Raw genomic sequence first — 22,862 nt, 5'->3', positions numbered from 1 at the left:
CTGTTGCCTTAGTTCGGGCTTTCCCCATCTCACCTGAAGTCCTGTTTCTAAAACTTTCTAAGTGGGGGTCTCCCCTCAGCCAGCCCCACTCATCACACTGTCACACCTCTGTAAAGCAAACCCTCATAATATATAGTTACATGGATTGGATTGTTGAGAGGATGAACCCCAACTCGTAACACAGAGAGAATGCTGGACATCGCCTCAGACTTCAGACACAGGCCTGCAGGCTCCTACAAAGGACAAGCTAGTTGTCATTAGGAACGTTTTCTGCCGCCCTTAGGATACATGGTATAATAGATTGCCCCAGAACTCAGCAATTTAAAACAGTTACCTCAGTGTCTGTGCATCAAGAACCCTGGACTGGTTTAGCCAAATGGTTCCTGACAGGATACTTCATGAAGCCACTGACAAGATGGCTAAAACAGAACCAGGATTCACAGGCTAGAGGGCCATCGTCTAGTACAGCTTCTGTGGCAAGTGGCCTGGACTCGTCATAAGAAAATTCTCCCCTGCATTAGTTAAAGTTCTCCAGAGGAACAGAACATATGGAATGAATGACTATACATATGGATATATACAGATTTATACATGTCATATATGTATGTGTATACACACATATATAATACAATAATTCCCATCTATATGGGAAATATTAGAATGGCGCACAGGCTGTGGTCCAGGTTGTATAACAATGGCTGTCTACCAATAGAAAGTCCAAAAACCCAGTAGTTGTTCAGTTCACAAGGCTGGTTTTCTCAGCTGCTCTTCATTATACGTTGGAATCCCAAAGAAGTAGGCCCTAATACCAGTGAAAGAATGGACTTGCTAGTGAAATTGAGCAGGCAAAGAGAGAGAACAAGTTTCTTTCTTCCATGTCTTTTACATAGACTACCAGCAAAAGGCGTGTCCCAGATTAAAGGTGGGTCATTCCCCCTTTAAAAAAATCTGGATTAAAGGTGTTTCCTAATTCAAAGATCCGGATTAGAAGTGGGATCTCCCCATTTCCAATGACTTAATTAAGAAAAAAAATCCCTTACATGTATCCCCAGCCATTTGGTTTTTAGTTAATTCCAGATGCAGCCAAGTTGACAAGAACAGCCATCACATCTCCCTAGGGTTGCCTGTGAATCTTCAATGGGGTATCTGGCTTCTGCAATGAGGATGACTAAAGAGTGAGTCAAGTAGATGGGCCCGTCCTGAGTCTCACACCTCTGCCACAGCCAGGGCAGAGAGGATGAAGATCACAGCCCACATGGGGAGGAGAGTGAGGTGTGTGTTTTATGGATGGAGGTTTGGGTTTTTTATTTAATTTTGTTTTGTTTCAATTGGGTGGTGCTGGGACTTGAACGCATAACTTTGAACATGCTAAACTAAAGCTCTACCACTGAGCTGTGTCACTTGCAGAGTCCCATGCTAATAAGAATGCCAAATAACTCATGGCCATAACTTTAAACTGTGTGCTGCTGAGGCTCAGTACTTGGTCATTTTGTGAGAGATGGTCCCTTTCCCCTTAGTTTCCAAGATACTTGCTCTTTCAAGACAACACTACATTTAGTAACATTTTGTTAGTCTGTAGGCAATCGCCCTACCAGCTTGTGATTTTTGTCATGACCACAAACCCAGCCTGTGCAAGTGTAAGTGATGTATACCTTCCTGATATCTATATTCCTTATGAGAGAGGAAAAAAAATGTCCTGATAAACACAGAGATCTTGGATGACAGCCCTAGGTTTTATAGTGTATAACACAGCAGCCTAGAGAATATAATAGATACTTAATATGTGTTTACTGGTAGGGGTGGGGTTTTTTGGGCAGCAGCAGTGGGCAGGGCTGGGGTGTTTTTCTTAATTTGAGGATCCTTTATCAAAAATGCTTGGTATTGGGGTGTTTAGAATCTTTGAGCTTTTTAGATTTGGGGATATTTGCATAAGTTTACTAGTTGAAGATCATAATGTTAAAACCTGAAACCTTAAATGCCCCCAAATAGGAAACTTTGAACATCAAGTTGGCCTCAAATTTCAGAGCATTTCTGATTTTCAATTAGTTATATTCCCATTGCAACATGTTTAACCTCTGGCCTGAGTGATAAATCCCAGGGAGCCCCAAGTGGTAGTTTTTTTACCCCTACTTTAGAGGTGAAGAACTTCAGCCCCATGGAGATTAAGGTCTTTAGCAAAATCCCATGGGAAGCAAGAGCTGGAATGAACTTGAACTCAACACTGCAATCCCAGCTCCACGTGTCTTTGAGCACTGTTCAAAATGAAGGAAGACAGACAGAGCAAGAGTTTTGCAGCAAACAGCAGGGACCTTCAGCCCATTTGACCACTGAATCTGCTGCCAGAGTATGTAAACACATTAAACATGTCTCAGATTTCAGCAATTCCATCCTCACCTAAACGGGAGCCCATAAATTCAGAAAAAGACTTCAGCTGCTCCAATGTGAGTAGCATACAAGCCACTGGGTTCAGAGAGACAAAGCCCTTGGAAAATCATTCTTCTTTGCCATATTTTTAAGTGGCATCCTGTCTTTTTTGGATCAAGGCTATTTGGAAGGCTAAGCAGCAGAGACAAATAGTCACAAATCTACAGTCAGGAAACACATTTGGACTATTTGAGAAGTAACCTTGAGGGTGTTACATTGAGAAATGATTAAAGAGGTCAAGGATGTCCCAGTTCAAGCTGAATGGAGTGTAAAGAGAACTAATCTCATCACCATTTTGAAAGCGTCAAACCTAACTCATCCACTTGTCACCTCAGGAAATGACTGTGAGGTCTGTCACTGCTGCAGGGTTGCCTGGACACACACTCACTGTAAGGACCCCCATCTTGTGGTGCATATGTGCCTCTGCCTAAGTTGCCTTCATAAGGATTTGCTCCATTGCTTTATCCAAACCCAAAGAATGCCATGGGGAGATGGAATCAGTTAGTCTTTTTATCAGCTTGCTCCACTATCTGAGAACCATCTGCTTCACAGGTGACCTCCATTCCCTCACCGGTGAAAAGGGCAGGATCATCTAATGCCTGTGTTTCTTGACGGGACGAGGTTTGAAGCATTAAAACACATAAAAAGAATGTGAAAGTTCTGGTTTTATACTATGTTGGTGACCAGGGAACAGATGAGGCCCAGTGGGAGTCAGACTCTGCAATGAGCGGCGTTATATGCACTAACTGCCATCGAGTGTTGGTTGGAAAAGGAAAGGAGGTCTATCAGAGGAGTATTCTTGAATGGAAGGGGCCTCCAAAATGACTTATTAGCTCTTCTGAGTGACAGAAGCTGACAGACGGATGCAGCCAGGCACACACTAAGTCACAGTGCTTTGGGGATGAAAATGAGTCTTTCACTAGCTGAACACTCCATTCATCTCACAGTTGTGAAATAACTATCAGTGTCTTGAATGCTGTGCTAGAATAAACCCTCAGTCACATTATCTCATTCTCAAGAACTTTAGGATTAAATAAAAATCCACCTTGCTGACAGAGTATCTGAGAATTAAGCTTTTTCTCAAAGGCACACATTCAATAACTCGCAAAAGGAAAACAAACAAAGTTTAATAAAAACATCCTAAGACTCATTTGTATGTATGAAAATGAATCTTGGGGGTCTAGTCTGGCAGAAGCCAGTTTTGATCCTCGACAGTTAAGTTGCATTGCAGAATTTTCTCAGACACTAAAATTATTGTGTACTGATTTGTGATTCTTCATTATAATGAGTGGTTTACAAAAAGTTAATTGTGTTTAATCACATCAAGACTACAGCTTCAAGGTATTTCTGGGAATGACATGGGTGATCAATTGTCCAGTTTATTGCACAGAAAAGAAAACAGATCCAAGAAATAAGGTTAAGGAACTCGCAGTGGCTGCAGAGTGCAGGTGAGTGGAGCTATTATGGGGGATGCTGGTGCTCCGACCTCACCAAGGAGGCAGAATGGGGGCCACCAAGCCTGCCTATTCTGCTGTGTAGAAACGGCAGCAGTTTGTGAGCAATCTGCTCCAGGTGGTCCTTGATGTACAATTTTTCAACCTTACTATAGTGAGACAGCAATAACCTAAACATCTGGTAGAAATTGTTTGAATTTTGATTTTTCCCAAGGCTAGCAACAGACTGCTTCTATGCCCTTTCAAGATTCTGGGCATTGGCAGCTGGGCTCTGAAGTTCACTGGATTCTAAGATAGGATGTTTGGTTGGTGTATGATATATACTTTTAGCATATTTTCAGCTTCCAGTGAAATGTAATTCATACGTCTGGAGTATCTGTATTCCTGTCCAGTGTTTCTTGTCTCAAAAACTGTATCATCTATTTTGATTCTGAATTGTTTAAATAGGATAAGTTAACTAGTGTTTAAACCTAGCTGTCATAAAACTTCATAGATAAAACATTCTAAGAAATCTGGGGAAATTTTGAAATTACTACCTATATTTTAACTGTTGTTTCCATAAAATACTTTATCCCTAGATGCCCAAAGGTCCTCAAGAGTCATTTTTCAGGCCTGGTTTCTCTGTCTGCCAGACTCCAAGCATCTCCTGCCTACTGTATCCCCATTGTCTTCACTCTCCACCCACAGCGGCTGCCAAGGCGTTGCCATGCCTCATTTTCCCAAAGGCCCCCTCCCTGAAGATAGGCACTGCTTCTCGTGATGGTATGGCCCATTCGTAGCAGACCACCTGGTATGTGTTGAAAGTTGTGAGGTAAAAAGATGTGAGATAAAGAGAATCTGGGATTCCTAATCTGGGGGAAAGACAGTAGGTTTGTGAAAAAGCTTCCCCAGTGAGCTACTACATGCTAACCACTGACGATTGTCCCGACAGCTCTGACTCGGAAGCCTCCCATTTACCTTTCGCTGGTTGCATACTGACCTGTCAGCCATAGGTTCACCATCCTCTTCTCTGGAATTGTGCTAACAAGGCTGAGGAGGGAGGAACAGGTCACGTTTGAATGCAGTCATTCCCTTAGTGGGCTACAACTGCAACCTAGTGGCTTGCAATTGATAGTATCTGGAATTTCTGATGGAAGAAGCTAGAAACTTCACTCCAGCCTCCTAGAGTGCACGGGCTAGCATGCTTTGCCTTCTCAAGGCAAATTTTCAAGTATTGGTAGACTCACATAATTGTTTCTAGTGTTTTCTTCTTTTACATGATAGATGATCACATCAGCCACACGAGCTCTTTGTTGAGTGCATCTCAAGCCCAAGCCGGAAGATGTCCTGTTCCCTGCACTCCTCTCTGGCAAGTTCAAGGCCATCGCTTGAGCTACTGTACATTTTAATTTGAGGAAAATGCTGAAACACACTCCTTGGTAACATCCAAGGTCTGTAGCTATTTCACTGAAAGCTTTTGTTTTCTCCTAGTGAGCTGACAGCTGCACGTGGCCTGGGAGTGGATGGCTCCTGTCTGTGGCTGGGGAAGGTTGGGGGTTGCTGCTCCGCTTGCTCTGGACAAAGGCCCAATGTGTCTTGCCCAATGTTTCAGATTTCTCGGGGCAGCTCAGTGCTCAGGCATCTGCTGTGGCACTGGCTGGCTCCCCTGAAGACCCTTCCTCTAGTTTTATGGGCTGCTTCCATCTGTTGAGAATTCTTGGGTGTGAAGAATCTGTGAATTGAGATCTGGATAGTGTTTCACATTCTCAATTGGTCTCTACATTTATCACGCCACCTGATGCCTGTTAAAGCCAGTTTAATAACTGGCATGGGTTATTGTAGTTTCTGCACTTAAACGGGTATGTATTCATCTGCATACACATGTTGGATTCTTCAGGAATTTGCTCCAGACAAATGTGCTTCAGGTCACATTACACTATACTTACTTTAAAAATTAAAATCCTGGGAAAAAAACATATGCATAATCTCCACTGGTAGATATTTAACCAGCAGGAGAAAGGCTGACTTTAAACTGAAAAGGGAATGAATGTACAGTATCTGGTCTCTTATCCCCTTTGCCTTTGCTCTTAACCCTTCTTGCTGATGAGTGAGTTGCTTTTTTCCACACATGTTTGGAAAAAAGAAAAGAAAACCAATCAAGCATTTTGCCTAGTGAGAAGACAAGGCAGCTACTGCTGTGCATGACTCTGCCTCACTTCCTTTTTGTGCATACACATGTGCCCGCCCAAAGACTGTCCATGAAGATAGTCACTTTTCCTACTACTGGAGGATCCTGGAGGATCGATCACCTGTCATGTGTTGGAGGTAGATGTGAGGTGAATAGGTGTTAGGTAAAGAGGACTCAGAATCATTTTAGGGTTCCTAATCTGGGAGAGAGACAGGAAAATGTTTGTGGAATGGCTTCCCATTAACACACGCACACAGGATGGTTCCCCACTACCACCACTACCCACTGCCCATACAATCATCCTTCTCCATCCCATTTCCCTTTCCTTTGTTATTACTGAGTTCCAGACCTGGTTTTGAGGCTTATGGATATAGCAATGAGCCCACTAGGCAGAGTAGTCCCTGCACCCTCTCCTTGATGGTGTTAACATAAAACAGCTCTCACTTTAAAGGGATTAGGAGATAGTTTATTATTGATTCAAACATGAATATCAATAGACCAGGAACATGAATCCAGGTTGCTCCAAGGTGGAAACAACTGCCTGAATGTTTTACAGTTACAGAATTTTTCAAATGCGTTGGCAAAAACCTCAAGAGGCAGTCACAGCAAGTCAAGGAAATTTCTTCTATCTGCTTCAGATGCTGTCTGATAACATTATTAGCTTTTGGGTTGGTGGAAACTAGTGGTCTATTACTATATTCAGAAAGCTTTTACATCACAGTCCCAAGGATTTTAGGTCAGACACAGACAAGGCCAATAAATTGCTATCAGGCGGGGTAAACATAGCTGAAGATAATTTGGTTCTGAATCTAAAACATTCCATTCATGATGATCATGAAGTACCATGAAGTCTTATAGAATTGTTAACATGGATGTGGCTTTTTTTTTTTTTTTTTTTTTTGTTTGTTTGTTTGTAGGAACTTTAGTTTCCAATAGAGACCTAGAGCAGATGAAGTAAATTGTGACAGTCAAATGTACAGGGTATCTGATGGCAGCAGGATTTTAGGAAATCAGGAATGATGGGAACTAGACTTAGGGCTTCCCTGAGAAAAGTGAAGTGAGGGAAGTGGCCTGTAGAAACATCCAGAAGAGCTGTTCAGCTCTGGCCACTTTCAGGGAGGCAACAGGACAAGGAGGGCTGGACTAAACAGCTCCACCTGCTGTTTAAGAATAAATGTCTCTGAAAGGCAAGTGAGTGTTCTGTAATCAAAGGTCACTGAGGCAGAAACATGAGTGAAATGCATCCAAGCCTATTCTCTGGGTTTTCATTGGGGAATTTAGTATGGAGAGTCTCTGTCTCCTCCTGCCTGAACCTCTTTAGGTAATCCGGCTCTCTTTGAACCACAGATATTGAGGGACTGGGGAGCAAGTGGAAATGGAGGCCAACATAATGTCATACCCCTGTCACAAGGGAGGTCCCAAGACCATCCTAATCAAGGTCACCACATTAAATATTGGAAAAAAATAAGAGTTAAAGAGAAGGGTCGTGTGTCCTCACCATCCAGTTCATCCTGCTATTACTGGCTGTAGTTGCCAGTGTTCATTATCTTTTATTTTTGTTTAATTAATACCATATAGTTAATAGAAAATAAATAATATGGGATGGTTTCAAACAAAGGTAATGAATAATAAGTAATGATTTGAACTGGACACAATTTTCATATCTTTAAAAATAATAGAGTAGCCGGGTGGTGGTGGCGCACGCCTTTAATCCCAGAACTCGGGAGGCAGAGGCAGGCGGATCTCTGTGAGTTCGAGGCCAGCCTGGGCTACCAAGTGAGTTCCAGGAAAGGCGCAAAGCTACACAAGAGAAACCCTGTCTCGAAAAAAAAAAAAAAGTAATAGAGTACACATATAACATATAACACAACTACATACACACATATGTAGCTGCTCAAGTGAACATAGTTATAGTTGTGTTCTGTGTTGTCCGTGAAAAAATCTGCGTAAGCTCAGAGCTGAGAGTTTCAGTGGCAAGACGGAGACAGACCTCCATCCCCCACTCCCCGGAAGAATACACCAGGCACTGGAGATCAGTTAATAAGCCCAAAATGGAGTCTCTCGGAGCCAGAAAAATCCAGAACCTTGATGAGAGCCAATCACAGTTGTAGAATTTCTGAGAAATGATCAAGTCTCGGCAACCTAGCCAGGGACAGCAGCCCACAGCCAGTGGCCACTGCTCACTCCTCTCTGTTCCTGGAAAGTGTGAGACCCCTTCCTACACCTCCCAGTTTAGAATATAAAAGCTGACATGGGGACTGGGGATTCAACTACCAATTGTCTCATGCACCTAGTAGCCATCAACCTTTCCCCTTGGGAATCCATCTTGTTGTCTATGAGACAGAGCTATCGTTTGTTCCTGGCTGTGGGGTGTCCTTTTGTGAGGGTTAATGAAGCCTTTAGTCCCTTCTTGAGGGTTAAACTTACATCTACAGAGGGACTTCGATTCTCCCCTCCTTCTGCTAGAATTTCCTGACGGGTTTGCAATTGCTCAGAAGGATGTATGGCCTCTCTGGTGGGGGCACCGGCTGTAGGAAAAGATGGCCTCTGGAACCCTTGCTCACTGAAATAAAGAATTCCTGCTTCATGCCAGTGTCCTGGGCTCTGGGATCATCAGAGGGCAGGGTAGCAGTGGAAGATAACAGAAACCCAGAGGCATCTGACCACCTGGAGCTCCGTGTTCCTTCCTCTTTTCTAATTCCAGTTAAAGTCTGCTGAGACCCAGATCAAACTGCCTTCTTTCCCAGGTATACTGGTCCCACTCCTCCGTAAGCCATGGCAATTATTCCTGGTAGAGAACATTCCAAAATAAATTGTATATGGCCTTGTAGTATGTCTGTTGTCAAAAAATTGTTTAAATCTAGTATTCATTATTTAAATTTTCTACTGGCAAGTCAGTGGAAAATCGTCCATCCAAACATCAGGACCATGATTCCTCTGGGGAGCCTCCCCTCCTCTGCTACTCTGTAGCACCTTCACTTTTTCTATTATTAATTTACAAAAATTAACTATAACTCTAAAATTGTTTTGATTACAATGGAGTGTAGAAGTGTGTGCACATGTGTAGGTAGTTAAGGTCTTAGTGACCTGCCTGTACCTAGGTTCCACATCTTGCAGATGCCTGTAGTCAAGAAGCAGTCAAAGCAATAAAGGTACTATGTGAACTTCCTTGTTACAGGAATGAGAATGTTAGAAAGTTAAAGAAGTGAGGGCAGGAAGATGAGGAAAATGTCCCTGAGTACTGCACGGTCTTGTATAGCCTCATCTACAGATACAATGAAGCTTGGATTGAAAGTATTTTAATGTGTTTACACTGAACATGGACAGACTTTATCATGCCATTACTCCCTAAACAGTAATAAAATAACCTTCCCATAGCATTTATTCTGTGTTGTAGAAGTAACTTAAATTCTATGGGAGGATATATAAGCAAGTAAGTGTGTGTGTGTGTGTGTGTGTGTGTGTGTGTGTGTGTGTGTGTGTGTGTGTACTTGCACAATTACAAACATTACCCTGTTTGACAGAAGCATCCATGATTTTTAGTGTATTCATGTGATCCTATGACCAATTTCTCATGTGTACTAGGAACTATTTTATACTATTTTGAGTTTGTATTGCTGAAATAAAATATGGTATCATATTATTTATTACAACTTTTCATAAGCATTGTTTTGGTTTATGCCCACTAGATAACTGATACTAACAATTTCATGCCTATTGATAATCATTTAGGACACAGTGGTAGAGAGTTGCTTTATGGTACTCAACCTGAAACAAAAGAAAGGCAGTGTCTTGGTCAGTGTGGACTGCTTTACAACATATCAGACATGATGGCTTAAGCTACAGACATCCTTTCCTATAGTTCTGGAGGCAGGAAGTCCAAGGTCAGGGTGCTGGCAAAGTGGGATCTGAGATTCACTTTCTTGCCTAGAGGTGATTATCTTCTGCCTAATCCTGATATTTATCTTGTGTTGCTTCCTCTTTAAAAAAAAGACTTATTTTTTGAAGTTATAATATAATTAAATCATTTACCACTTCCCTACAAAATCCCATCACAAGAGCCTCACTTTGGTGACTTCATCAAACCTTTAATACTTCCCAAAGACCCCACCCCAATCCTTCAATTCCATCATCCTGGGATTAAGGCTTCAACATATGGATTCTGAGGGAACACAAACATTCAGCCATGGCAAGCAGTTTTCTGTTAAACAGACCAGGAGTGGACACGGAATGGAACCTGTACCCATAAGCAGACTCACAACCTGGCCCAGAAAAACTAAGTAATTCATGGCCATCCAAGCAGATTATCTGGTGTTCTAGAGCCCATTGGAAAGTGAACACTATGGGAAATATCCAAGTGTTGAGACCCAAAGTGTTGAGGGGTATGAGTATGGAATGTTTCTATAAAAATGTGTGCATATATGTGTGTGTTTTCCTATTTTTGTAACTATAAGAGAAATTTTGCTGTAGCATTCAGGAGGTTGAAGATAAATAGAAGAGACAGTAACCTGTCATGTTAGTTTCCACTTTTCATCCTTCTGGGCTGGCATTTTAAGAACACTGATGAAATTTTCATCAGAGACCTTACAGACAAAAATATATATTCCTATAGATAATACACAAAGCAGGGTCCAAACCAAACAGCAGTTTATAGCTCCTGCAAAGGCCTTCAAGGGTCTGTTCCCTACACACCAGCTGATTCTACTAAAAAAAAAAAAAAAAAAAGCATTGGTCTGGTCCCTCCATACAGCAGAGCTACCAGAGGGGCTCGGAGGTCTTCTGGGAGACAGTATCTGAGTTCTTTGCGTCTAGGACAAAGAATTGAGCAAAGTCTAGAACAGCAATAGTCAAAGTATAGATTCATTAAAAGTGAGAACAAAAGCATAGAAGACAGATGGGAGCAAGATGAAGCAAATGTGTGGACAAAGAACCTCAGTTCTTTATGAGTCTGCCTAGACAGAGGAGCCAATCCGCAGATCAGAGATTGGGCTGTATCTTTATCTTGATTGACAGATTGGCTGCTGCGTAACTTTGGACAATTTGAACATGTGTAGATCAGGCCATGCGTCTCACAATTTTAAGTGTATCTACACTCCATCATAGATACGTATAAGATGGTAAGCTGGGTTGGTTGGAATCTTATTATTACTTTATTTTAATCTCTCCTATTAGGATGTGTTTGAACACAATTACCCACAGGAGGGAAAGTTTTTGCCATTTTGCCCTTTTTTAAGAGGAGGCACCCCAGCTCACTGGGATGTTCCTACTCTTGCCTCCCTCAAAATGACCTACATAAGCTATTCAAAGTTCCCCATCTCTGTGTGAGATAGCCACCATGTGAGACATAAGCATATATTCATCCCAGATCGAGAACAGAGCAAACAAATGTTTCCATCCAAGTCGAGCTTGGCAAACCAGGGAGTGTACTGGTGTTACACACAAGGCCATGGGTGACCCAAAGCAGCTGTGTCAACCAAAGGCTCACGTCAGCATGGGTGACAACTGACAAAATCTGGACCAGAGACCAGGAACATGGCTTAGTCAGTGAAGCGCTTGCTGTGCGAACATGAGAACAGGAATTGGGGCCTCCAGCACTTACCTCAAAAAGAGGACATGGTGGCACATGCCTGGAATCACAACTCTGGGGAGAGAGAAGGATGGGTGGAATGGAATCAGCATTGAATGATAGCTTTCTAGACAGACAATGTAGACAAACTGTGAGCTCCAGGATCAGGGAGAGACTCGTTGCAAAATAAGAAGGAAGACAATAAAGGAAGACACCTAATGCCAACCCCTGGCTTCCTCACAGAGGTGCACACACATTCACACACACACATTCACACAATATGTACCACTAAAAGGTCTTACTCTTTGGTGAGGTCAGCCTTCTACCTGTATAGTCCAGACCCCAGAAGAGTGCAAGAATTCTGAGGGAAAGAGGGAATGATGGTCGCCAGTTTGGTGATCTTCCTCCTTCCCCAAGGGAATGGTACCCATCCCACTGCATTACTATATTTGTTTCTCACTGTGATCTTTGCTTTGCTCCCCGACAGAACTATGGGCCAAGGTATTTTGTCATTCCTGGTCATGTCGCCTAGAGGAAACAATGCCACCGAAATGCAGTGTAAATGTATTTTTAAATTAATTAAATTAATGCAGTTATTAACTTAAATATAGTAAGTTAAATGCAGTTTGAAATGGCCACAGCTTGTCTGTTTGCTAGAGGAATATATGTTCTCAGTGACAGGGTAATGGAGGTTGGGACACACACACACACACACACACACACACACACACACACACACACCACTATTACTGCCCAAACAAAGGGGAAAGACTTTGTTTTAGGAGTATGAACAGAGCCAGAAACCTAGAGATAGGTGTGGGGGACCAGAAAAGCTGAGAAGGACGCACTCAGAACTGAAGCACAGGAAGTTACAGGAAGCATCCTCGCTTGTGGTTTGGGTTTAGTTTTTCTGTTTTGATTCACAAGTGCTCAGAGCATATTCCTCCCTGATGACTATTCCTTGCTCTCAAAATCAGTGCCTACATATTTTGTCAGGCAGGGATGTTGCTACTTAGAACTTTTCACTCTGAATGTGCTAACTTCAAAGTGTACATAAAGTATCAGATATGGGTAGTTGCAGAAGACACCAGGATCTGTGTCCATGGGATGTTGCATAAGGGAGATCCAAAATGAGGCCCCTGAGTCACTGTCCTTTTCACTCTTCCTTTCTTCCCTCTTTCCTTCCTTCTTTCCTTCCTTCCTTCCTTTCTTTTTTTTTTTTATTTTTTGGTTCTTCGAAGCAGACTTTCTCTGTGTAGCTTTGGAGCCTGTCCTGGATCTTACTCTGTAGATCAGGTTGGTCTCAAACTCACAGAGATCCGTCCACCTTCCTCTGCCTCCTGAGTGCTAGGATTAAAAGCATGTGCCACCACCTCCTGGTGTCACTGCCCTTTTCTTATCCCATGTTTCTATTCTGTTTTCTATGAAGAAATCACAAGCTGCCTATTTTCAAGCACATTAATCAGATAAGCCTCTGTGTCCTCGGAAGTCTTGCCTGTGGACACTGTTGGTTTGCCCTGTGAAGCTGTCCACCTCTCCTTTTCTGCAGGGAGACACTACTGTTAATTTCCTGGAGTTCCAAAGGTGACCTGCCCACTTCCTCTCATTCCATCCAGTTCTCAGCCAGCAGATCACGAGAGGACAGGGTGCCTGTGACTCAGAGCAAGCTAGTTAGAGAATATCCCACATCTGGACCCCACAAAAGTTGCTAGTCCTCTTCCTGAGTAGCAGGGGAGGCTGCACTCTGGTAGAGGAGGTGACTGGGGGGCTGCTGAGACCTCCCTGCAGAATGAAGCTGACTGGGGACACGGGACCAGGGTCCAGTCGCAGTCACCTGTCCAATTTTCAGTTTGGCAAGAGATAAAAACATGCCTCTCCCCATTTTTGTCAGTCAGTTTTGTTTGTTCTCCTGCTGCTCTTAGCAGAGTGCTGCCTGTAGTGCTATATGTAGTGCCGATTGAATAGCTATGTACACCGGGGGCTGATTTCTCAGCCCCGTGCTCCCTTTGGAAATCAGGTTCAAATAAAAATCTCATTCACATGCTCAGCAAGGCTCAAGGGAAATACCACTGGAACTGTTAAGAACTGTTTTGCCAAAGACCACCACTCAGCCCACTCAAGAGTCTCCCTCCACAGAGGATAAACTGCCCAGTATAAGTTATGGGAACTTTAGGCCACAGATTTATTTGTTTTAGTATGAAAGTAATGCATAATATTTATAGAAAGCTGAAAAAAGAAGATAAGATTGAAAACAGAATTTCTCCATAATTCTCGTCATGCATGAAGGTGGAGCAGTTACCCTTTTCTATTTTTCTTTAAACCCACAGAGTTATGTCTTCTTCACTTTTGTAATTGTGAGCTCTACCACTATGCATGCCTCAGACACAACAACCTACCAAAACAATGAATAAGTGAATAATTACATGGCACAATATGCCAAAAGTCTCCATGGAAAACTAAATTTGCCAAGAGACAACGGAGGCTACTGACAGCTAGAGATGATGCTTGTCACTCAGGATGCCAGAACTCTGTGGCTGCCCTGCCTTGAGCTCAACTCACCTCACATTGCTTCCAAGAAGTTCAAGTAGGAATCTAAGCAGCAGTTGGCTCTGGAGTGGGGGTTGCATTTTCTCTGGGCTCCCAGACTTACTAGCCTTTTGAACTTCAGTAACTACTACATGCAACTTACCTGGTGTACTGGGTTGTGTTTCTTTGAGATGCTCAGCACTCATTCTTCTCTCCACTCATCTTTTACCAAGGGGTCAAATCTCAGTGGCCTGGTGACCTCCTGAGCCCTGGTTTCTGTGTCAGAGTGTGTTTTACATGAGACTTGAACTTGGCTAACTTGACCCTTACTGTAGTCTGCACTTCAAGGAGGCTACATTGCAGCCTCTACAGAACATCTTCATATTTAGAAACTGGACCTGTTTTGAAATCCATATTATAAATTAGATCCAACAGAAGGAGAATAATATGAATGAATGAATCATGGTTTTATTTTAGAGTGAGATACAATTATAGAGCAAGTGATACGTTCTCAGGCTGTTATCTCAGCATCATTCTGAAAACAGAGCTCCTGACTGTTTTAAGAAAAGACATTTCCCTCATTTGGAGGGAATGACTGTGCTATTCCCCCACAAAATCTACTCTGGGATAAACCTCATTGACTGCATGAGTTTCAGCAAGTTTGCTGAAAAATGTATGTTCTTATGGAAAAACCATACAACTTAAGTAATTAAAAAAACATAATCACCTCAATTTAGGGATATGTAAAGCAAGTACTATCTTTGTTGGTCATTTCTCTGTTATTGCCTTGCTGTGGATGTCTTTCTGCACAATGTGAACGCTCTGAATGGTTGATTAATAAAGCTATTTGGCCAATGGTGAGGCAGACTAAGTTTAGGAGGTACATTCGAACTGCACAGACAGGAAGAGGAAAGGCAGAGGTGGGGGAGATGCTACAAGCTGCCACAAGGAGAAGCAAGATGTGAAAGTACCAGTAAGCATTGAAGCCACATGGCAAATCATAGATTAATAGTAATGGGTTGAGTTAAGTTATATGAGCTAGCTAACAAGAAGGAAGAAGCCATGGGCCACACAGTTTGTAAGTAATATAAGCCTCTGTGTGTTTACTTGGAACTAAATGGCTGGGGGACACGGATGGGAGAGATTCATCCCAATCGCGGGGCTGGGCAGGACCAGAGAAACTTACGGCTACATTACCTTTATAAGAGCATTGATAGAACATAGCTAATATATCTGGGATATATCTATCCCCTTATCTGAGCATCACCAGGTGATGAGGAACTACAAACTATAAATTTCAAAGGTCTTACTTCATAAAATACACAAGAAAACAATAAAAACTAGCAATAAAGAAGATGCTTATTCTTCCATCTTTATATATGTCAGTTTTTATATGTTTTAAAACCTTTTTGGTGTTTCAAGACAGGGTTTCTCTGTATATCCCTGGCTATCCTGGAACTCTTTCTGTAGATATAAATTTTCCTCCTGCCTCTGCCACCCTCCAAGTTATGGCATTAAAGCTTAAAGATGTGTGCCACCACTGCCTGGCTTTGTCAGTCTTGTTAAAAAGATCATTATCTAATAAGGAAAATTGAAGTAACTCCCTATATTCTAGATGACCACCATGAATTACAGCTGTATCTGAACAACACAAAGCATACAAACTCATGGAAAGTGAACAATTCACTACTGAATTAAAAATGGGTCAAGGCAGAAATCAAGAAGGAAATTAAAAACCTTTTAGAATTGAATGAAAACGAAACACAATATACCCAAAAACATGTCCTAATTAGAGTTACTATTGCTATGATGAAACACCATGACCAAAGCCACTTGAGGAGGAATGGATTTATTTCTGCTTACCCTCAGGTAACAGTCTATCACTGAGGGAAGTCAGGACATGAACTGAACAGAGCAGGAACCTGGAGGCAGGAGATGATGCAAAGCCCATGTAGGGGTGTTGCTTACTGGATTGCTCCTCATGGCTTGCTCAGCTTGCTTCCTTATAGAACCCAGGACCACCAACCCATGGATGTCACTACCCACAGTGGGCTGGCCTCTCACCTACCAGTCACTAATTAAGAAAGTACCTTCCAGCTACATCTTATTGAGGTATTTTCTCAATTGGGTTTCATGTAACTCTAGCTTAAGTCAAGTTGACATAAAACTAGGTGGTATAAATGACACAATGAATGCAGTTCTACAAGGCAAGTTCATAGCATGAAGTGCTACTTAAAAAATTAAAAAATGGAGAGATCTCAGGTTGGTAAGTAACTTAGAGGTGTACCTTAAAGTTGTAGAACAGCAAAAAAAAATAGTACCCCAATATTGCAAGAAACAAATACAGAGCTGAAATAAATGAAATAGAAAGAAAATACAATATAAAGAATCAATGAAATTAAGAGTTAGTTATTTGCAAAAATCAATAAGATTGTCAAATCCTTAGAAAAATTAGCTAAGAGACACAGAGAGAAGATCCAAGTGGATAAAACTAGAGATGAAAAGAAGGACACAACAACAGACACAAAGGAAATCCAGAGGATCATCAGGACATATTTTAAAATCCTGTGCTCTACCTAACAGGAAAACCTAAGTGAAATGATGAATTGCTTGATATATGTGACCTACCAAAGTCAAATCAAGATTAAATAAGCAGTTTAAACAGACCCTCTAGTAAAATAGAAGCAGTAATTTAATGTCTCCCAACTGAAACAAAGCCCAGAGTCAGATGGATTCAGCACAGAATTCTACCACACCCTTAAAGAAGAATTAATGCCAGTACTCCTCAAATTATTCCACAAAATAGAGACTGAAGGAACATTTTCTAATTCTTTTTATGAAGTCACTATTACTATAATACCAAAACCACACAAAGACCCAACAATACAAAAGGAAATTATAGACCAATACCCCTTATGAATGTAGATACAAAAATTTTCAATAAAACAATTGTGAACTGAATCTAAGAACACATCAAAAAGAATATCTACGATAATCTAGTTGGCTTCATCCCAGAGATGCAGGGATAGTTCAATATATGTAAATTGATAAATGTAATACACCACATACACAGATTGAAAGACAAAAAATACATGATCATCTAATTAGACAAAAAAAGGCCTTTGACAAATTCACTATCTCTTCATGATAGAAGTGCTTGCTAGAGAGACTTGAGATACAAGGATCATACCTCAAAGTAATAAAGACAATTTACTGCAAGCTTGCAGCTATCATCAACCTAAGAGGAGAGAACCTCGAAGAATTTCCACTAAAATTAAGAACAAGACAAGAATGTGCACTCTCTCCATACCTACTCAAGATAGTCCTTGAAGTCCCTTAGCTAAAGCAATAAGACAACTGTAGGGACATAACTAGGAAGTGAACAAGTCAAAGTATCTTTATTTGCAGATAATATGATTGTATGTATTAAAAACCCCAAAAACTCTACCAGGAAACTTCTACAAGTGATAAACACTTTCAACAATGTAGCAAGACAGAAAATTAACACAGAAAAATTAGTAGCCTTCCTATATATACAGGCAAAGAGACTGAGAAAGAAATCAAGGAAACAATAACTTTCACAATAGCATCAAAACCCAACAACAACAGAAACCCTTGGGGTACTTCTAACAAACCAAGGGAAAGACTTGTATGATTAAAAACTTTTAAGACATTGAAGAAAGAAGTTGAAAAAGATACCAGAAGATGAAAAGATCTCCCATGTTCATGGATTAATAGAAATAATATTGTGAAAATGGCCATCCTACAAAAAGCAATCTAATGACTGAATGAAGTCCCCACTAAATTTCTAACACCACTTCTTCATAGAAATTGAAAAAACAATCTTCACTTCATATAGAAACACAAAAAACTCAGGATAGCTGAAACAATCCTGAACAATAAAAGAACCACTAGAGATCTCACCATTCTAGATTTAGATTTCAGGTTGTACAACAGAACTATACTAATGAAAACAGCATGGTATTTGCTGTGGAATAATTTTTCTGCACACTGTGAAAATGTGTTGCTCTCATTGTTAATAAAAAGCTGATTGACCAATAACTAGGCAGAAATTTGGGGGCAGGGAGAATTCTGGGAGGAAGAAGAGTGGAGTCTAAGGAGTCATGAGAGAAGCAAGATGATTGTGCCATGTTGAAAGAAGGTTCAGCCATGTGACAGAGGGTAGATAAGAAATATGGGTTAATTTAAAATGTAAGAGTTAGCTAGTAACCTGAGCTGTCAACCAAAAATTTATAATTAATATTAAAGTCTCTGTGTTGGTTATTTGGGAACTAGTGTATGGGAAAGAAAAGTCTATCTCACAGGTGTTGGCATAAAGACAAATAAGTTGATTAGTGGAATCAAATTAAAAACCCAGACATAAAGTCTCTGTCTTATTCATTGTTATATCATCAGGATTCAATTTAGACAATTGAATTTACAGATACCATGGAAGTTAAAAATTCACCATTTTGCTACCAACACACTGTTAGTAGATATAGACAAGATTCTAATGTTCACTGATGAGGAAATGGGAGAGTTACAGAGCCTCAGACAGTTCCCTCTCATACACACACACACATACACACCCACCCACCCACACACACACACACACACACACTGCTAGCTGATTTTTCAAGAAAAAAATAACAAGCTCATAGTAGAGAAACCTGAGAGACAGCATAGTAACTTAGGGAAACCAGTTAACATGAGTAGGGTTAGAGCAAACTAACATTAAGAGCATCTTGAAAAGCCTCCAAAAGAAAAGAAACTTTCCTACACAGAGACTGAGAAACAGGAATGTGAGGTGCAAGAGACAATGGGATTTTACTTGTCACAAGCCCAGTGACAAAGGAAAATTGTGATACAGGAGGGACTCTCCTAAGTTGTAAGCGAGGACCCAATAAGTTAGAGATGACTTAGCCAAAACGGAAAACCAGAAAGAATGGGAGCCTGACCTGTAACTAGGACTTCTAGCTCCAGGATACATCTTCACTCCACTTTCTCTCACCTCTCCCAGGGCCTTATACACACAGTGAGTACAGAATACCTCCACCAAAGAAAGGAAGGCCTAGTGCAGGGTACCTAGAAGACCCAAGGTTTGCTTCTCTTTCCACTAAAAGCAAGAGATGTGAACACAAAGGAGGGATGATCACAGTCCTGGTGCCTAAGCATTAAGTGATGGCAGTTGGGTCCATCTCTCTAAACTCCCACTAGTTCTATGATCCTAGAAGGCAGCCTTTCTATGGGGAGGTTCATGCCAAATACCTGACAGCTATTCATCCATAGTATGAGCTACAACTTGCTAAGAAAGTGTTAAGAGGAGCAATTTCCATCAGAATCTGAGGTTTGGGCTGAAATGTAATATCTCAGATCTGATACAAGAACAAAGTGATCTGAAATCATAGCCCATTCAATAACCTCTTCTGCTATAACTGAAAGTGGGATAAAACTTGTAGGGCTCCAACCCAACTCAACACACACAACTCAAAACCTACCATTTAGTCTTTGAATCATTTCTTTTAACCATACATTTCTAGGTCACATTTCTATTTAAAGATTTCATTATATAAAAGGCCTCTGCATGTTAGAAATTTAAGTCTTTATTGGATAAACTAAACAGCAAAGTGCTACTGTTGAGATCCTAAAAAGGAAAGTTAGTTTCACTCTGATGAAATCTAAGATACCAACCACCTTCAAGGCATGATGCTCTGAGATATCAATAAAGCTTTATGTGGGACCTGGATCAGGGATGATAAGGAATAGATAGACTCCTTGAAGAGCTTGATTAGAGTCCTTATAAGCAATTACAAGGGTGGGAAATAGACTTTCTTACAAAGAGTCCAACATTTCTTTGGAGTTGGTGCAACTCAAGATTGATGTCCCTATCCCTGAGCAGCTTCTACTGTGTTCTCACAGGAATCCCCAATTATGGAGAGAAAATTGGAAACAGATGTTCTAAAGGAATACCATTCACAAAATAAATGATACATTTGCCTTTCCTGGAACTATCTGGGAACTCTCAGATGTGGTGCCTACTTAGATGTCCGAATTTCTCATCAAAGCACACAGAAGTAATGCTCAAGGCAGTTGGTATATGTAAACAACAGCTTATCTACAAACTTATTGTTACTAGTTCATAAAAACATAAGCACAGAATAATGAGAACTTAAATTGACTGAGGTTCCAAACCTGGCCTCTGCTTGTTTTTATAACTAAAGTATTATTAAACATACTCTCCAAAAACAAACAAAACAATAACAACAAAAAAGCACAAATCAATGAGTAAATTTGTTATAGAATATTATTTTGAGATGTGTTATATTTATTTATACTGTGGAACATTTGTTTTAATGATGCAAAGATGTATGATATTCTTTCATGTTGCATTTATTTAACTCTGAGAAACTGTGTTACTTTGTCTGTCTAAAACACCTAATGGTATAATAAAGAGCTGAATGGCCAATAGTGAGGAAAGAAAATGATAGGAGAGGCTAGCAGGCAGAGAGGATAAATAAAAGGAGAAATCTGGGAGGAGCAAGAGAACAAAGAGAGGAGGATGCAAGGGGGCAGCCACCTAGCAAGCCATGGAGTAAGAGTGAAGGTAAGATTACAGAAGTAAGAAAAGGTAAAGACCCAGAGGTAAAATGTAGATGAGATAATTTAAGTTAAGAAAATCTGGCAAAAAACAAGCCAAGCTAAGGCCAGGAATTCATAAGTAAGAATAAGCGTCCATGTTTGTTTTTGTTTGAGGACTGGATAGCGGGTTCCCAAAACAACAAACTAGTAAAAGAGCCAAATAAGTTAAAAAAAAAAAAGAACTATATTTTGGCACCCAACATGGGGCTCAAATTTCCACATAGGGCTTAAACTGAAAATAAAACACTTGGCTATGTAAATAGAAATTTCTGTACCACCAGCAACTGACAACTACCCAGCAGCCAATTCCCAAATAATTGATTTGGTGGCTCAGTCTTATTATGAACTGGCTCTTACACTTAAATTAACAGATAATTCTAATCTATGTTTAGCCATATGGTGTGGTACAACATTCTCATCTTGCTTCCTCTGTATCTGCTGGTCACTCTGGACACCCCTTCTCCTTCTCAGCATTCTCAGTTTGGCTTTCCTGCCTAACTTCCTACCCAACTACCAGCCTTTCAGCTTTTTATTAACCAATGAGAGTAATACATATTCACAGCATACAGAAGTGTCCTCCCACAGCATTTCCCCTTTTCTGTCTAATCAAAACGCAAGGTTTTAACTTTAAGATAGTAAAATTGCATGTAACAAAACAGTTACCAAGCAAGAATTACAGTTACAATATCTAGTCTATTTGTATTTGGCAAAATTAAAGAAAATAATTTATCATCTATCCTTCTTTGTGAGTCTAAAGTTTCATATCTAATTTATCTTTTATCATAACTAAGGAAAACTATAGTTATAACTATCTAGTCTTCAACTCCATCAAAGACTCTAGAAGGATATATTACCTGAGTAAACAGGAAGTGCATTGTAAGCAACTTCCAAAACTATGGAAATGACGAAGACATCTGGCTACCTGGACAGTCACCCAAAGTTCTTCTGTAACAATGGGGCATCCATCTTCAGCCTATAGGCTTTGAGAGTCTGGCAGATTTGTTAGTGAAGCAGGAAATTTGAAGGACTGTCCCACCTATATTGTCAAAGTTCATCAGTCACTTTCCTCAGTGTCCTGTAGAATGTGTCAGTTTCTTCTGTGAAGCAGTAAACTGAAGGACCATTCTGACTTGTTTTTGAAAGTTTAACAGCCAATTTTCTATGTGTCCTGCATGTCCATTTTATATAGCATACTCTCAAGCAGTCCAGGTTCTCACAGTTTTTTTTGCCAAAATGTCTAGCCTTGCCACATTGAAAGCAAACTCCATAAGCATTTCTTCATAAGGATGCCTACTATCATCTTGAAGTAATTGTTGCTGCCAGGAGCACACATGTCTCACTATCAAGAACAGTATACAGTCTTAAATCATTTTAAAGGCCATATTATGTAGGTCTTTGAAATGTTTGAAGATTACCTACCTAATTGAAATACATCTTTATGTACTTAGAAAACCTAACTAATATGGCTATAAGTTTGACTATTATAGATAACTTTTTAAATTATACATTTTAAGTGAGCTATATAAACATAATACCTAAACAAGAGTAGAAATTTACATATAATATAATGAAATTGACTTTAAATTTGTATCAATAAGCTAAAATCTATACCAATGTAAAATATTTTGATTAACATTTGTTCTTTGGATTAAAGCAGATTCAATAATCTACCCTTTTTTCATAATAATCCACCATTTTCCCCATCATTTTTATATCATGTCACTCTTACTTCTTTAGAAAGAGATTGACTATGACCATTAACAGTTTATAACCAAACCCCCTTAAATTGGGTACTCCATACATGTCCCTCTTTGGATCTTCCTTTTTATCTAGCTTCTCTGGGGTTATGGATTGTATCCTGGTTATCCTTTGCTTTGCATCTAGTATCCACTTATTAGTGAGCACATACTGTGTTTGTCTTTCTGGGTCTGGGTTACCTCACTCAGGATTATTCTTTCTTGTTCCACCCATTTGCCTACAAATTTCATGATGTCATTGTGTTATCACTGAGTAATACTCCATTGTGTAAATGTACCACATTTTCTTTATCTATTCTTTGGGTGAGGGGCATCTAGGTTGTTTCTGG

Source organism: Peromyscus leucopus, chromosome 2, assembly GCF_004664715.2.
Source record: "Peromyscus leucopus breed LL Stock chromosome 2, UCI_PerLeu_2.1, whole genome shotgun sequence".
Taxonomy (NCBI): Eukaryota; Metazoa; Chordata; class Mammalia; order Rodentia; family Cricetidae; genus Peromyscus; species Peromyscus leucopus.
The sequence above is the reverse complement of the archived record's forward strand: the minus strand, read 5'-3'. Positions refer to the sequence as shown.